Here is a 19012-nt window from a genome sequence, read left to right on the forward strand (position 1 = left end):
TTGAATTATAGGCAAACGATTTCAAACTTTATTCAGGAAGAAAGAGGGAACTATCAGAAGATTATTAAACAGGCAAATAACCTAACCAGACCTTTATGGAGGGGGAGGGGGAAGATTGTGCTGAGCTAAGGAGAAAAAACTAGAGATGAGAAGGGTTATATCTAGATTTGAGTCACTTAAACTTCTATTAATTTCCTCATTTGGAAAATGATAGAATAGATTACTATTAAATGAGATACTTCAAGAAAGCCATGTCAAGATTCCTACCTTTCCCTAACTAAGGCTCAATGCTTGTTGTCTGGATTCATTATCTCTGAGATCAGCACCACAAGCTAAGATCACTGACTAACTACAACATTCTGAATTATATAATTCATTATATAATTCCTTGCCCACCACCAGAGACTGAGGTGAGGGGAGTGTTGGAGAAAATGTTTCTAAGTTTATTCTTCCTGCCAAGATATCAGGATATTCAGAGTTAAGGCCCATCAAGCAAGCTGTGCCCCAAGTTTGGCTTAACAACCCTTGGCTCTTACCTTCTGGAACTAAGCTCAGCCACAGGTATCCCTGCTGTGATTAGTCTTTTTGTCATCTGATGATCTTGCCTCTTTTTTGCTGTTGTGACTCACTACTGCTGCTCCACAACACTTTTTTGACTCTGTATATAGCCACAAGTCTATAAATCACACTATAGCAGGTTTTCTACTAGGGGAAGGGCCCTGGATTGTGTCTAATCTGTCTCTTGCTTGCAAATCATTTCCCTTTCTTTGAAATTAAACTTGTTCGATTCCTGACATTCCCGTCTCTAGCCTGCTCTCTGTTCAGTTCCATTCATCCACAGTTTAGAGACTGATTCAGTCTGGTCAATATTCCTATGTCTGTGGAATTAATGTCCCTTTATAAAAAATACCTTGTGTGACATGGTTAAGTAAAATTGGAGTCCTGGTTATTGATTCTGTAACAAGCTGGGGGAAACTCAGTGAGGATTCAAGCCAAATGAAGCAGAAGTAAAGTCATCTAAGAGCTACAGGATACTCTATAATCCTGAAAGGAGATGCACCCCATGAGAGAGTAAGTCAGAGTGACCAAACCACCATACTTAATTGTTGGGATACAGGAGCATGACTGCTGGGGATCCAACTCAGACCTCTTCGTGTGAGAGGAGGATGGTGATACGAGACTTGAGAGGCAGTTGCTGTTCTCCAACCTCTCCATTGAGAGGCAATGGCGTTCTCCTACCTCTCTCCTCTTCCCTCTGTCTCTAATTTATTTCATTCCCATCCACAAGGAACACCTGTGTCAGTAAAGACCAACATGCAACTCCTTCAGATGTGGAGGCTCTCGGAGAAATGACCTGCCCCTTCACCCAGGCCTGGTCCTTAACACTTAATATTTGCTTCTTTACTTTTTTTAAAGCACTATTTTAAAAGTCCTGTTAATTGAAGATTCTGATAAATCAAATTCTGATTCATTGAGATTTCTACAGTATAAAGAGCAAAAAGAAAAGGAAAAAGGAAAAGACAAAGTTTGATGTTAGAGTTTCCATGATGTCTGTATTTTATTTTCCACTGGCAACTGAAAAAAGTGCTTCCTTCAGCCAGAAACCATTATTATTCTAATTGTATCAGTCTAAACTAACTATTGAAAACAGTACAACAATCTTGACTGTAATTGCTAAATTGTTTAAATGTGTTGTCATTTATTTAGCAGCCAATTAAGAATAGCAATACATTGAGTTGAAGAATGCCTTAGTTAAATGGGTTTATTTTTAATCCCTCTGCATGTGATCCCTATATTTTCTTCCCTTCCTCTAAAATACCATTGTTCTGTGCTTTTCCCCTTTTTGGCTGTCTTCCCCTTTACCCTTCTTTTTTTTTTTTTCCAGAAGAAAGTCATATTGTAATTTGTAGTAGAAATAACAAAAAATGTTGACTATTTCTTTGTCCTAATATGCTAAAATCTTAGCTTTATAAACAGAAGGGTACTTAAGAGATCATCTAGTACAAATCTCTCAGTTTACAAATAAGGAAACAGAGACAATAAACTGTAAGTGGCACATCCAAGGTCACAGAGACAATAAGTGGTAAAACTAGAATTTGAAATCAGGTCTACATATAAAATCCTGCCATCTCCCTTTTATGGCATGATGTTTTTTTTTGCAAACTTTTCTTAGCTCTTAAAAGTGATTATTGTACTTACAGAGCATATTAGTCTATTAATAAATTCAATTGATAGCCCAAATGTAGTGTGAGCATTTTGTTATTATTTTTTACATATTTTATTATGAAAGCAAGTATGATTTGTCAAGGATTCCATTTTATATATTGGTCTTTAATCTACTAACCAGTTTATGTGTAGTCAGCATATCAACCGAAGATTTAGAAGCAAAAGAATAGTCCCAATTATCTCTGCCATGAGAAAAAAAGGGAGCTAATTACATAGCTGTCTTTAAATGCCTTGATTCCTGACTTTCTAGTTCTAATATAATCTCTCAATGTAAAGTAGCCACAGAATTTACAAAAGCTTTTAGTTTAGTTTTCCATTTTGATCTTGGACAGGATATCAGACAAAAAATCAGGAATTGCTATTTTTCAGCATATAGGCCCTACCCTGAGAGAGTTGAGTGGATTAATATAATCCCCATTAAAATTCCATTCTTCCCCCTTTTTTATTCATAATGGCTACCAGAGCCAGGGGAAGATAAGGAAGAAGTTATTTTCTTCTTTGAGTCCATTGGAGATGCATTACTCCTTTAATTACAAAAGTTACCGATACTCTCTCCCCTCAGAAATTTATCAATATTTTATATTTTCCCACATAAATGTAGCATGTCCTGCATGAATATGGAATACCTTATAGTTTTTACCAAAGTTCAGTGTAGAATCTCTTGGATAATCATAATTAAACAAATAGGATTTAAGCCTTCATTCAATGAATATACCATCAGAAAATCAAGAAGAAATCATAAATCAACAATAAAGCCTTTAATTGGAACAGAAGCGTAAAGTAAATAGTAGGGGAAAGTAAGCAATGGATACATTCTTAGTCCCCCATAGTTCAAAAGATAAAATATCACAGATTTTAGCAGAAGTAGAGAAGGAACAGTCTTTAGACAACTCATGTTCTGAAGTAAGGAAGGGCTGTATCATGAGTGGATTGCTTTTGGCAGTTCTGTCTCATGGTAACCTGAGTTTCCTCATGATTCTCAGTATTTCCTCCCCAAAGGTTTGGTATGGTTCTTTGCTGCTGGCACTCCATCCAGTTTCCACATCTGCAGTTGCTTCTCTGTATCTTGAAGCTATCATCCATTGTTTCTTCACCAAGTTGCTATTGTTACCTGTTGAAGGTACCATCTGCAGCCATGTTTTTCCTCTAGTTAGAGTATTGCCACTCTTTCTTTTCCGGAACAGCTGGGCCAACATGCCTTGAAAGATAAACAATAGATTTCAGGTTCTTTCTTTACTAAGTTCTTACCACACAAAAATGAAAGGGTAAGCCCCTTTGTTCTTTATTTTCCTTGTTACCACTGGACAATCTCTAGTACTTAGTCTAATTCTATTCTTAGCAATCAATAGCTCCCATAAACTTCAAAGAGACACTAAGCAACAATGAACAGGGAAGGATTAAACTAGTAATATTTGTTCTGTATTTATGTCATTGACTCCAAGATACCTGTACTTCCATGCAAGTAATATCAACTTGGGGAGTGGGGGATGAGAGGGAGAAATAAAATCTTATCCATGTAGTTTCAATTCTTTCAATAGATATGATTAGTTTTTTCCAACAAAGTTGAATAAAAGTCCAATTATCTTCAATTTAAATATTAAGAAACTGACTCAAAGAGAGATTAGGTTAAAATGTCAGTAAGATTTAAAGTAGTCAAAATGCCACAGGAGAAGAAAATGCAATTATAATTTCAACCAGCCAATCAGGCATCCTTTTTGTCTTTGCTTTTCTGCTGGACACAACAGACAGAGATCTGTGCTAAGATAAAAGTGACATCAAAAATTCCTCTGATGGACTGTGGGAACTCAGTGTGGATTTTCACTCTTTCTGTTGTTTGCATTTTATTTTCTTATTTTTTTTTCCTTTTTGATCTGATTTTTCTTGTGCAGCATGATAATTGTATAAACACGTATAATTATTTTTGGATTTAACATATTTTTAAACATGTTTAACATATATTGGATTACTTGCCTTCTAGGGGAGTAGGTGGGGGGAAGGGAGGGAAAAATTTGGAATCTAATGTTTTGCAAGGATCAATGCTGAAAAATTATCCTTGCATATATTTGAAAATAATAAGCTCTAACAAGAAAATAACATTTTAAAAAATAAGTTCCTCTGATATGTAGATAAATTATAAGTGATTCAGTTATTTGAAGAATAAAGGTTTCAAAATTAAGGACCAGCTTCAATCCACTAATCAACTTATTAGTTATCAAGAAATCATAGGCTGGTAAATGAATGACTAAAAAAAGACTCTATATTATAATAGTATTATAGCACTAAGGCAGTTTATATTCTAATTTAAGATATTTATATTCTAATTTTTGTTATTATTCAGTTTTAGTCCTGAAATTTGTAATTTTCTTGGCAGAGATACTGGATTATTTTGCCATTTCCTTTTCCAGATCATTTTACAGATGAGGAAACTGAAGCAAATGGGTTAAGTGACTTGCTCAGGGTCACTCAGCAGGGAAGAATTTGAACTCAAGAAGATGAGTCTTGCTCACTGCAGTCCTAGCCTTTGCGATGCTTTCCACTTGATAAATTCCCCAAGATAAAATGGTAAGACTCCTGATATAAGAAACAGAAATGAGAAACAGGTTATAGTGGCAATTCTGGTTCTCAAAGGCTGGGTGACCTTGGGGAGAGGACTGATCATTTTTCTAAGACTGTTTCCTTATTGATAAAAAGAGATTAAATGATCTTCCAGCTTTAAGAACAAATAACAATTACTATTTTTACTGACTTCTTCTCTGGTTATTAGCATATTCTATTCAGGTCAGTACTCAATTTGTACTCACAGAGCTTAGGGAAAATGAGTTCAATTTTCCATCTATTTGTCCAACCCCTCCTGGGCAGGACTATCCGTGAAACTAAAAGTCTCAAAATGAGCTCACAAGGGCAATGAAACACATCATTCCTCCAACAGATGGATAATGGTGTTCAGTCATCTCTAACTCTGGGGCTTTTGTGGCAAGATACTGGAGTGGTTTGGTAATTGCTCCTCCAGCTCAAATTTCCTCAAATGATGACTTGCCTAGGGTCATACAGTAAGTTTCTGAGGCAGGATTTGAACTCAGATCAAACTGACTCCAGGCCCAGTGCACTATCTCCTGCACCACGGAGTTGGGACTAGAAGCTAATTCCTTCCACTAAAATTAGTTTGTTGTATGAATCATCCTTTTACATAATGCTGTATTATTAAATGACTCCATTTCATATGAAAACTAGCTCTTTCAGCTCTTGGTAAATCTTCAAAATTTTCAACAAAATGACAACTTCTCTGTACCTTCCAATTTCTTGAATTAGAAATGGTCAAGAAAGACCAGTTTGGAAAAAGAAGATACTAAATTTTGATATGATTAAATATTCAACCATCATCAGAATTCATTCTCTACCTCCTTTCTTTCTTCCCTCTGTCTCTCACTTTTCCCTTCCTCCTTTCTCCTCCTCTCCTCTCCTCTCCCCTCTTCTCCTCTCCTCTCCTCTTCTCTTTCTTTCTTCCTTCCTTCCTTCCCTCCTCTATTTCTCCCCTTCTTCATTCCTTCTTTCCTTTCACTTCTTTCCAAAATATAGCATTTTAATTTCTGTATTTCCACAGCACTTTAATTCTGGTTCTAAGCAATTTTGACTGCAAAACCAGACACTTTATCCGAAACTATATATTTTCTAAAAATAATTTCAACAATGTATTTTTAAAAAATCACCAATTTATACAACATATCCTTGGGAAGTCAGGTCATCTATAGACCAATTTTTCCCTAATGCCAGCATGCTATCAAATAACTGAGAAACTTGTTTGTTCCTCCCCGCCCCCCCCCCCATAAGTTATGGGCTAATACAAGGGAAAAAGGAATCCTCAAGAATGAGTTGGGTTACAAAAACATCATAATTTCTGTCCCACGATGATACTAGGACTCTCTTTAGTGACATGGCAATGGGAAAGATCCCACTGGATTTTCCACAATGGATCCCTATGTTTATTGACAAACATCTCCAGTGAATTTCATCACATGACCATAAAACTGAAGATAGAAAAAACGAACTTCCAAATAATCTAATACCCATGACCTCCAGGCCAGAGTTAACTGGTTTTCAAATGAAAGAAAATCTTTACATAATCCAAACAGAAATTCAATTAGGATTCTCCAGTTTACCAAATAATGGAAGAGAAACTAAAGGAGGAATGAGAATACATGATATTTTCTGATTGTATTTCTGGTCAAGAATATTAGGAAAGAAAAGTAAGAGCTCCTTCCCAAAGTGTCTTTAAATAATTCTGTGTGTTCTTCTTGTGGAAGTATGTATTTAGCTAGATATTAGCCCTAGAAAGATCTCTATAAGGTTGTTAGTCTTGTGATAGTGGTGATAGATATGTATGTGTGTATGTGTACATGTAATTTCATTTTTGATGCTTACTTTTATTCTTGGCTGTACACTCAATATCAATTTCTGCCCCTTCCCCAGTGAATTCTAGATAATGCCCCCAGTATGTAAAAGATACATAGGGTGTGTTCATACCCTACTACTCTAGGTCTACTCGTGGTTATCTACTCACTTTCTAGCTTGTCTTAATCATTCCAGCCTGCTCTTTCAGTGGAAGGCCTAGTTTCTCTGAAAAAATCACTACCACATGACACAAATTCTCTCAGGATTCTAGGGATAACCTTGTCTTAAGGACATACACACACACACTACTCACTACTTAAGATCCTGAACCCCCACTAGTGCATTTCTATTTGCCCGATTAGCAATTCACAATAAAGACATTTTTAAATCTTAATAATTTACTTAAAAAAAAAACTAATAAAACTAACAAATCTGATAAATTTCAAACTGTACTAAGACTTTAAGAAAACACTGTATATTAAAGAGTCATGAATAATATGTTCATCACAGTTCACAGGTTACTCCTATCTATCAATACACTATAATGGGAAGGGTTGACATACCTAAGAAACTGCCAGTAAGAAACATGAGCAAGAAAAACTAATGTTTTCCTTACTCATGTGTTTGATGGTCAATTATAACTCTGGAACTGTAAACTTCAAAGTCCTCCCTCTGTCTCAAGAACTGTCCATTAAAAAACTCTTGGAAAAACGTGGCCACTTGAACCAACCATTCTGGAAAGCAATTTAGAACTATGTCCAAAGGGCTATCAAACTGCATCCCCTTTGATCCAACTGTGTCTCTACTGGGCCTGTATCCTAAAGAGATCATAAAAAAGCGAAAAGAACCCAAATGTGCAAAAATGTTTGTAGCAGCCCTTTTTGTAGTGGCAAGAAACTGGAAACTGAGTGGATGCCCATCAGTTAGAGAAAGGCTGAATAAGTTATAATATATGAATGCGATGGAATATTATTGTTCTATAAGAAACGATCAGCAGGATAATTTCAAAAAGGCCTGGAGAGACTTACATGAACTGATGCTAAGGGAAGTGAGCAGAACCAGGAGATCATTAAATACGGCAACAACAAGATTATATGATGATCATTTCTGATGTTTCTTGCTCTTTTCAACCATGATTCAGGCCAGTTCCAATAGACTTGTGATGGAGAGAGCCATCTGCATCCAAAGAGAGGACTGTGGGAGCTGAGTGTGGATCAAATTATAGTATTTTTACCATTTGTTGTTGTTGTTGTTTGCTTTTTTTTTTTTTTCTCATTTTTTCCCTTTTTTGATCTGATTTTCTTGTGCAACAAGATAATTGTATAAAATGTGTACAAAAGAATTGCACGTGTTTAACTTATATTGGATTACTTGCTATTTAGGAAAAGAGGTTGAAGGGAAGGAAGGAAGAAAAATTTGGAACACAAGTTTTTGCAAGGATGAATATTGAAAACTATCTTTGCATGTATTTTGAAAAATAAAAAGCTATTATTAATTTTTTTTAAAGATTTTTAAAAGTTTACTTCCTATGTTGATTAAATTTTTCCCAGCTCAGATCAGCACAGGGAGACAGGTCTTTGAAAATGGGAACAAGGTTTGTCCAGGAGGTCACTGTTCGAAGCTTTCCAGCTTAATGTACAAGTTTGATGAAGCACACTAAGGTAAGAAAAGATTCAGGAGGGAGGGTCCTGATGCTGTATAAGAAGTAAAAATAGGTACCAACTAGCAGCTCATTTGCTCGTATTCTAGGTCTGGGCCATAATAAAATGAGACCAAGGAAGGCACTAGTCCTTGGAAGTAACTGACTGACAAGGGTAAGGCGATGTGACAAGCTTGAGCATGTGTACTGGGGAAAGAGGAGGATAGAAGTGAACAGGACATCTGTGCCTCTGACACTGGAGCACAGCTGTGATTCAGCTAGCTGAACAACAAGGGCAGGAAGCTCAAACACAAGGAGAGAGCCAATATAATAAAAATGAAAAGACAACCTAGATTCATTTATTAATTAAGTGCCATGCCAATCAAACTACCAAAGGATTAAATTGAATTTAATCATGTGGAGAAAAAAGAAAGTCAAGAATCTCAAGGGATATCGTAGTGGGGAGGGGAGGAAGAGGGAAGGGAAAGAGAGACAGAGAGAGACAGAGAGAGAAGGAAAGAACCAGATCAAAAATGATATTGAAAAGAAATAATCTTGAAAGCAATTTGGTAATGGCTAAAAAACAGAGGCTGATCGGAGGAACAAATTAGCTACACAAGCAATTAAAATAAACTAAGAGAAAAAAAATATATAGCTGTTAGGGAATTTACTATTCAACAAAAACTATTGGGAGAAAGCAGTCTGCCAGAACTTAAATAGCCACAAACATCTCACATCATATACAAAGATAAAGTTCATCATAAATGAATGTATGACTTAGACATAAAGAGTGATATCATAAACAAACAATAGAAACATGAAAGAAGCTATCCTTCATATCACAGGATAGAGGAAGATTTGGATAATTTTGATTATTTAAAAGGTTTAATATAAATATTGTATTATTGTATGTAGCTAAATGTAGCTAAAAGTAGAAGGGAAAATTAATTGGAATAACATATTTGCAGTAAATTTCTCTTTGCAGCAAAGGTTGTTTTTTCTATGATTTGCAAAGAATTTTTAAGATTTATAAAAAATAATTTCAATTACAAAAATAAGAGCTATTCTCCAATTAATAAATTATCAAAGTATAAAAATTGGTATTTCCCAAAGAAAGATATTCAAGATATGAACAGAAACACGAAAAAAAAAAAAGTCCTAAATTACTAGTAGAGAAATTAAAGGACTTTTGAGATTCTACTTCAAGCCCATGGGATTAGCAAAGATGACAAATATTGAAAATGACATGTTGGAGAAGCTGTAGAAAATTGGACACTATGTACTGTTGAAGGAGCTGTAGAAAATTGGACACTATGCACTGTTGGAGGAGGTAGAAAATTGGACACAATGCAGTGTTGGAGGAGTGATGAATCAGTACAGCCATTTTGGAAAACAATTTGGAACTATGCCTAAAAAGACACTAAGTGTTGAATTTTTTATCCTTTCTAGGTATATAATCCAAAGATATTATAGAAAGAAGTATCTATATGTACAAAAAAAAAAAAATCAGTCACTTTTTGTAGTGGTAAAAAGTAGGAAATTAATGGAGTATCCATTGATTGCAGAATGGTTAAGTAAATTAAGATATATGAAAAAAACAGAAAATTACTATTATAAGAAATGATTAAATGAATGATTTCAGAGAAATCTAAGAAGACTTATATAAGTTTATCCAGAATGAAAAACTGGGAAGATCAATTTATGCTATAATATCAATATGATTAAAATTTAAAATAACTTTGAAAGGCTTGAGATGTGTATTCAACACAATAACCAACCATGCTATCAGAGACTCCTAATAAAACATGCTACAGAGAGCATGACAGAGAGATGATAGACTCAGGCACTGCAGCATAATTTTTGGATGTGGCCCATGTGGAAATTAGTTTTGCTAAATTATACATATTTGTTATAGTAAAGGAGGCCTACTGAAATCAGAAGTGAGGAAGGAAGGTTTCTGTTAAGTATTTTTTTCTTTTTTTGAATGAGGAGAAAAAAATTTTTGTCAATTGAAAAATCTTAATAAATGTTAAAAATAGCTCCACTGTGGCTTATGATTAGAAATCAAATTCACATTTCCACCCATTATCGCCATCATTTTATTTTTCAACTTGGATTCTTTTCTCCGTGGAACCTTAGACTCTGCCCCTGAAAGGTTAGGTTCCAATAAGTTATCTTACTTGGATCCAGACTTCTGCATAATTTCCCAAATATCTCAACTTCATGACATCAAGAAAACCAAGGAATATCTTCATACTCTATTTCCAGGACTTAACTCAGTAAATGACAAGTATTTGATAGATGATCTCTATCTATCTATCTATCTATCTATCTATCTATCTATCTATCTATACACACACATCTATCCCTACCTATCTATTCATCCATCCATCATCCATCCATCTATCCATATATCTTATCTATTGTCTATAATCAGACAAATTACATTTGTCCCCAAATCACAGAACAGTTCTGGTGTTCATATTTTACTATTATAACATCACATTTAAAACCTAGAAACAAATACTTTATCAGGTCCTTGAATCAAAGTAATTGCTTTACTAACTAATTTTCTTAGAACTCTGCACAGAAAACTCAGCAACACACTTCAAAGGGACAAACATTACATTACATATTGAAGGAAGCAGATACCCAATCAAAAGATTAATGGGATTTAAAAAATAAACAACACTGACTACATCAGTCAATCAACAAACATTTATTGAGTATTTACTACATATTTGGGCATTGGGAATACAAAGCCAAACCAAGAATTCTTGCTTTCTAGAGGAATTCGCATAGGGAGATAAGATGCTCGTATTTACATATGTGGCTATATGCAAAGCAAGCACAAGCTTATATATAACATATATGTGTATAAAAGATATATATATGACATAAAAGGCATATATAAGACATAAAAGATATAAAAAGATGATATAAAAGATATATAAATATACATATATAAAAGATATATATGATATAAAAGATATATAAGATATAAAAAGATATGATTTAAGAGATATATAAGATATACATATATAAGACATATATGATATAAAGATATATATATAAAAGATATGTAAAATATAAAAGATATATATGATATAAAAGACATATATATAAGATATAAAAAGATATGATATAAAAGCTATATGTGATATAAAGATATACATATAAAAGATATATATGACATAAAAGATATACATATGTGTGTATATGTATATATGATATAAAAAGATTTGTGTCCAGGTATAACTGCATGGTGATCAGGTGTTTTTGTTACTTCTCTCCTATTCAGATCCTGCTGGTTTCTCCCCAGATATTTTTTTCTTTGCCTTTGCCATCCCTCGAGGACTCAGAGCTATGCCAATTCAGATATCATATCTGTTAAGCGTTTCTCATCATCGTCCCCAAAATATGAAATAGAGCCTGGCTCTCGGGCACATCCTAGACCCAGGGCTGTCCGACTATACAGTCCGGCTTTCTGAAGCCTCTAAAGCCATCCTAACCTCCTTAAGATCCAACTCTAAGGGCTTCCACGTCCTCAGCTTCTTTGCTGACCACAGGTCCAGAAATTCTGCATCTAACCAAATGCCAGTTCCCTAATCCTGCAGAATATATGAAGGGTGAACACTGGACACACTCGCACAAATGTGGCCCCTCACTCACCTCTGGCTCTGAGGCACATTATCAGACCCAGGCACTTCCTTACACCTTATACCAGCAAACCTACGTATCTATTAATGCAAAACTTTTTAAGTAAAATATTATCTTGGAGATTACAGTAATATAATACAAAGCTCATATGCTACAACCAAGTGGAACTTATCTCAGGAACACAAGGTTGGTTCACTATGAGGAAAATTATCAGCACAATTGCATCAACAACAAATGTGTTTCTTAAAAGTGCCTTCTATGACGCTACCTTTGTTTATGCCTTAAAAGCTCTAAAAATTCTGAAAAACAAAATAAAAAATGTTGTTTATTGCCATTTATCACACACAATTCTTAATCTCCCATCTGGCGGCTCTCCAGGCCTGAACCATTTTCCCTTCCTCTCTTCTGCCTTTTAAAATCTTTGGCTTCCTTTAGGATAGTTCAGAGGTCACCTTCTGCACTTCTGTTCTCCTCAGCTCTAAATCCTTTCTCTTTAAGGTCACCATTCATCTATCCTATATAGATTGTATGTGTATGTATAGCTGTATATGTTGTCTCTCTCACTTAAGATTAGGGAATAAGAGGTGCCTTTCTCTGTATCCCTGATACCAGGCACAGTATATCACAAGCACAAGCAATAAACACTTAAAATACTTACTGATTAGCTAATTTGTCAAATAATATGAATTTTCAGTGACTTCATTAGCAATGAATTAGCTAGGATTTTAGAGAATCTGAGATAACATCAAGTAACTATAGGATAATGTTAACTTAGAAATAGTTGTTGTTCAGTCATTTTAATTATGTCCAACTTTCCATGACTTAATTTGGGATTTTCTTGGCAAAGATACTGCAGTGCCATTTGCCATTTCCTTCTCCAAGTCATTTTACAGATGAGAAAACTGAGGCAGACAGGGTCAAGCATCTAGGGCTATAATTGGGTTTTATACATAAACGTTTTTTTTTTTTATTTTCAAAACATATGCATAGATAAATTTTTAACATTCACCCTTGCAAAATCTTGTGTGCCAAATTTTTTTTCTCCCTCCCTTTCCCTATAAAGTAAGTAATCCAATATATGTTAACCATGTGCAATTCTTCTATATATATTTCCACAATTATCATGTTGCACAAGAAAAATCTGATCAAAAGGAAAAACAATGAGAAAGAAAACAAAATGCAAGCAAACATGAAATGAAAATACTAAGTTGTGGTCCATACTCAGTCCCTACAGTCCTCCCTCTGGGTGTAGATGGCTCTCTTCATCACAAGATCATTGAAACTGATCTGAATCACCTCTTTGTTGAAAAGAGCCACGTCTGTACAAAAACTTTTCAATTTGATATAATCAAAATTTTCTATGTTGTGGTCAATAGTGATCTCTAGTTCTTCTTTGGTCATAAATTCTGACAGGTAAACTATCCTATGCTCTTCCAATTTATTTATAATCTCATTCTTTATGTCTAGGTTATGAACCCATTTTGACATTATCTTGGTGTACGGTGTTAAGTGTGGGTCAATGCCTAGTTTCTGCCATACTAATTTCCAATTTTCCCAGCAATTTTTGTCAAATAATGCATTCTTATCCCAGAAACTGGTGTCTTTGGGTTTGTCAAACACTGTATTATTAAAGTTATTGGCTGTTTTGTCCTTTGAATCTAACTTATTCCATTGATCAACTAGTCTATTTCTTAGCCAATACCAGATGGTTTTAGTAACTGCTGCTTTATAATATAATTTTAAATCTGGTACAGCTAGGCCACCTTCATTTGATTTTTTTTTCATTAATTCCCTTGAAATTCTTGACCTTTTGTTTTTCCATATGAACTTTGTTGTTATTTTTTCTAATTCATCAAAGTAGTTTTTTGGGAGTCTGATTGGTATAGCGCTAAATAAGTAGATTAATTTAGGTAGTATTGTCATCTTTATTATATTTGCTCACCCAATCCAAGAGCATTTAATATTTTTCCAGTTGGTTAGATCAGACTTAATTTGTGTGGAAAGTAGTTTTGCTCATAAAGTTTCTGATTTTCCCTTGGCAGATAGATTCCTAAATATTTTATTAAATGGAATTTCTTTTTGTATCTCTAATTGTTGGGTTTTGTTAGTGATATATAAGAATGCTGATGACTTATGTGGGTTTATTTTATATCCTGCAACTTTGCTGAAGGTGTAGATTGTTTCTAATAACTTTTTAGTAGAATCTCTGGGGTTTTCTAAGTTTACCATCATATCATCAGCAAAGAGTGATAATTTGGTTTCCTCATTGCCTATTCTTATTCCTTTAATCTCTTTCTCAACTCTTATTGCCAAAGCTAGCATTTTTAATACAATATTAAATAGTAACGGTGATAGTGGGCAACCTTGTTTCACTCCTGATCTTATTGGAAATGGTTGCAGTTTGTCCCCGTTACATATAATGCTTACAAACAAAACAAATGCAAACAAGATTAGAAGGGAAACAATAAACTGGGAAAACATTTTTACAATCAAAGGTTCTGATAAAGACCTCATTTCCAAAATATATAGAGAACTGACCCTAATCTATAATAAATCAAACCATTCTCCAACTGATAAATGGTCAAAGGATATGAACAGACAATTCTCAGACGAAGAAATTGAAACTATTTATAGACATATGAAAATATGCTCCAAATCATTATTAATCAGAGAAATGCAAATTAAGACAACTCTGAGATACCACTACACACCTGTCAGATTGGCTAGAATGACAGGGAAAGATAATGGGGAATGTTGGAGGGGATGTGGGAAAACAGGGACACTGATACATTGTTGGTGGAATTGTGAATACATCCAGCCATTCTGGAGAGCAGTTTGGAACTATGCTCAAAAAGTTATCAAGCTGTGCATACCCTTTGATCCAGCAGTGTTTCTACTGGGCTTATACCCCAAAGAGATACTAAAGAAAGGAAAGGGACCTATATGTGCCAAAATGTTTGTGGCAGCCCTGTTTGTAGTGGCTAGAAGCTGGAAAATGAAAGGATGTCCATCAATTGGAGAATGGTTGAGTAAATTGTGGTATATGAATGTTATGGAATATTATTGTTCTGTAAGGAATGACCAGCAGGATGAATACAGAGAGGACTGGCGAGACTTACATGAACTGATGCTGAGTGAAATGAGCAGAACCAGGAGATCATTATATACCTCAACAATGATACTGTTTGAGGATGTATTCTGATGGAAGTGGACCTCTTTGATAAAGAGAGCCTTAATTGATCAAAGATGGACAGAAGCAGCTACACCCAGAGAAAGAACACTGGAAATGAATATAAACTGCTTGCATTTTTGTTTTTCTTCCCGGGTTATTTATACCTTCTGAATTCAATTCTCCTCGTGCAATAAGAAAACTGTTTGGTTCTGCACACATATATTGTATCTAGGATATACTGCAATCCATTCAACATGTAAAGGACTCTTGCCATTTGGGGGAAGGGGTGGAGGGAGGGAGGGGAAAAATCGGAACAGAAATGAATGCAAGGGATAATGCTGTAAAAAATTACCCTGGCATGCGTTCTATCAATAAAAAATTATTAAAAAAAAAAAAAAAAGAAAAAAGAAAAGAGCCACGTCCATCAGAATTGATCGTTGTATAATCTTGCTATTGCTGTACAAAGACCTCCTGGTTCTGTCACTTCATTCAGTATCAGTTCTTGTAAGCCTCTCCAGGCATCTCTGAAATCATCCTCCTGATCATTTCTTACAGAACAATAATATTCCATAATATTCATATACTATAACTTGTTCAGCCTTGCTAAAGCTATATTTGAACTCAGGTCTTTCTGCCCCTAGGCCCAGGACTCTATTCAATGCACTGGCCAGAAAAAGTTATAGGAAATGAAAAAATATATATATAATGGGAAGAGGGAAGGACTTCTAGCTAGGATCTCAAGTGGGATTAAACCCTCAATGTCACAGTCTGATTATGACTCCAATCTCAGATTGGGGGGGAAAGGGGGTAGGGAAGAGATTATTTAGAAGGCAATATGGGGAGGAGGATCCCCCTTTTTTTTTTGCTCTTGTTACCACTTCTTAAGTAATGGGCCAAACCCTCTCTAAAGTGACAGGGCCCTGTTTTCTCAAAAATAACAGTAATCTACAGGGCCTTCAAGCCCCCTCTAGGATTGGTACTCTGGCATTACTTACGTGCAACAAGAAGAAATGGAAGAGAAAAGAAGCCTCTTTCAGTGCTTGTGTAGCATGGTCTGCAGATGGCTGCTCTAAGCAATCCCTTCCAGCTCTTGGTCACAGGTGTGGCTGGATTTTTTAAAACAAAAGAAACAATTAGGGGAAAGAATCAAAATTGACCCTAAGCGAAATTCTGACCTATGTCATTTGGTAAGCCAGTACCTGTGGACGTCATTCACATTCCCCAAGGAGGGGGTTGGACTTCTGAGGTCCCTTGCAGCTCTCCATCTGTGCTTTTTAAAGTTCTAATATGAAATATCTAGATACAGAAAGGCCTCCAGCTCAATGCATGGATTTTTGGTGCAGAATTTATGGGAGTTTGAAACTATAGGAATAAAATAGCAATTTCCAAGGACCAGATTTCCTTTGCACAAAGAGGTATAACCTCAGTAGACTGGTTGCTAAATAGTTAATTCTTGGATCATATAGAAAGGGGGGGGAAGGGGAGGGTGTACTAATAAAGTGTTAAAATCCAAGATAAGAAAGGAACTAATAAGAAATCCCCTTGTTGTTATGTCTGACTCTTTGTGGTCAATACAGTCTATAGGGTTTTCTTGGCAAAGATACTGACTTGGTACGCCATTTCCTTTTCCAGATTGAAACAAACAGGCTAAGTGACTTGCAAAGGGTCATACAGCTAATAAGGACATGAGAATAGATTTGAACTTAGTACTTCTGAATCTTGGCCCAGCACTCTTCCACTAAGCCACCTAAATGCCTCCTAAGAGAGCTCTTTGTTGTCCATAATAAGTTCAAATCTCTAGATCCCTATTTCTCAAATTATTGGTCTTAACTATATATACATGTATGTGTATATACATGTGTACATGTGTTTTGTGTGAATACATATGTGTATAATGTGTGTGCATACGTGTGTTTATACATTCTCTTTGGATGTCCTCAATATTATATGTGTGTGTATACATATATACACACACACACATACATATATATATATGTGTTCTTTGGGTGTCCTCAATATATGTATATATAATATACAATAATATAATATAATATATGTATAGATGTGTATATAATATATAATATAATAATATATAATTTAATTTGTATTCATTCATATTTACCAAATTAGAAACTGAAACAACTTAGTTTTATTAATGAAATCATTCTGACCTTAAGTACCACTTAAAAGAGACTCCAGGATTCCCAGTGGTCTCCACACCACACTTTGGGAACTGCTACTCTAAGACTTTTGGAGATGAAGACTCTAAATGTTCTGATCTGCAAGAAAAGAAAGAGCATGAAATATGAAAATTATGGATCAGCAAACTCGACTTTGATTCCTGGCAAAATTCTAAAATATTATCAAAGGCATTGGTTAGTGAACTTTCAGAAAAGAAACAACAATCACAAAGAAGCTGGCATGAGTTGATCAATAAGAGGTCATGCTAGACCAGGGGTGCTTAATGTGGAGATAGATTTGGGAGAGAGGTTGGTGTTTATGAATTCAGATGAAGAAAAAGCATGTTTTTATTTTATTAATAATTAGATTCCTATCCCAAAGAGATACTAAAGAAGGGAAAGGGACCTATATGTGCCAAAATGTTTGTGGCAGCCCTGTTTGTAGTGGCTAGAAGCTGGAAAATGAATGGATGCCTATCAATTGGAGAATGGTTGAGTAAATTGTGGTATATGAACGTTATGGAATATTATTGTTCTGTAAGAAATGACCAGCAGGATGAATACAGAGAGGCTTGGAGAGACCTACATGAACTGATGCTAAGTGAAATGAGTAGAACCAAGATCATTATATACCTCAATAATGATACTGTATGAAGATGTATTCTGATGGAAGTGGGTTTCTTTGACAAAAAGAGGATCTAACTCAGTTTCAATTGATCAATGATGGACAGAAGCAGCTGGGAAAATGAATGTAAACCAAAAGGAATCATTAATGAATAAATAACTTAGAGGGAAGTTTCTTGTGGAATGTCCCAGAGATTGTACTTGGTACTGTGGATTAAGCTATAAGTAGTAGGCTTATAAGATTTCATGAGGAAGGAAGGGATAAGCAACACTCTACACATAATTCAATGCTTATTAAAGAGTAGGCTCTTTAAAATGCTTAGCAAATAAACATTGTTGACTAACTCAATGACATTTGAATGATGGAGGTAAAATACCCAAGGATTTTGAAGCTCTTTTTCAAAGTGTAATCCTAGAACCAGAGGGGTCACCAAGACCCCATTGGAGGTCTATAAAGTCAAAACTATTTTTGTAATAATACTAAAATTCTTTCATTTTTAAGCCAGCAAATCTCTATGTATCTATGGCTAAATATCTATGTGTACAAACATAGATATGATACATAAATCAAAACTCTCAGGGAGTTCTCAAACAATTTTAAGCATATAAAGGAGTCCTGAGGCCAAAAATTTGAGAACCAATGGGCAAGAAAATTGGGCTAAATCATAATGGGTCAAGTTGCAAACTTTAATACAGAAAAAATGAAAAGTTTCATGAATTGAATGCACCCCTTTTTCAAATACAACATAGAGGAAGCCTGAACAAATAGCATTTTACTGGAAAAACAAAATCTAGGAGTCTTAATAGATTGGAAATTCACTGAGTCCATAATGAAAGGGGAAAAGGCTGGGTCAGGCACCATGCTAAATGTTGGAGATAGTAATAGGACCAAAACAAAAAGATAGTTTGTGCCCTCAGAAAGCTTATAATGAAATGGAAAGACAACACACAATAGAAAGCTAAGAAGCAGGGGTGGTCATATGTGGGGACAGGGTTTATCAGTCAAAGTACAAAATGAGTGTAGCCCAATGGGAAAGGAAATGTCTAACACAATCTTGAGCTATCTTAAGAATGAAATAGTTTCCAAAACAAAGTTGATGAGAGCACCTTTGTATTCTGCTC

The 19012-nt window shown here is 35.0% G+C and overlaps 1 long non-coding RNA gene across 1 annotated transcript; it reads right to left on the reverse strand.

The window, feature by feature from the left end:
• Positions 1-1526: 1526 nt before the first annotated feature.
• On the reverse strand, positions 1527-17362 carry LOC127564829 (uncharacterized). Its single transcript, XR_007954365.1, has 3 exons — positions 17258-17362; positions 16082-16192; positions 1527-3424 (listed from the first exon to the last, which is right to left on the reverse strand). It is a non-coding gene; the product is annotated as an uncharacterized LOC127564829 (long non-coding RNA).
• Positions 17363-19012: the final 1650 nt, after the last annotated feature.

Source organism: Antechinus flavipes, chromosome 5 (genome assembly GCF_016432865.1).
Source record: "Antechinus flavipes isolate AdamAnt ecotype Samford, QLD, Australia chromosome 5, AdamAnt_v2, whole genome shotgun sequence".
Taxonomy (NCBI): Eukaryota; Metazoa; Chordata; class Mammalia; order Dasyuromorphia; family Dasyuridae; genus Antechinus; species Antechinus flavipes.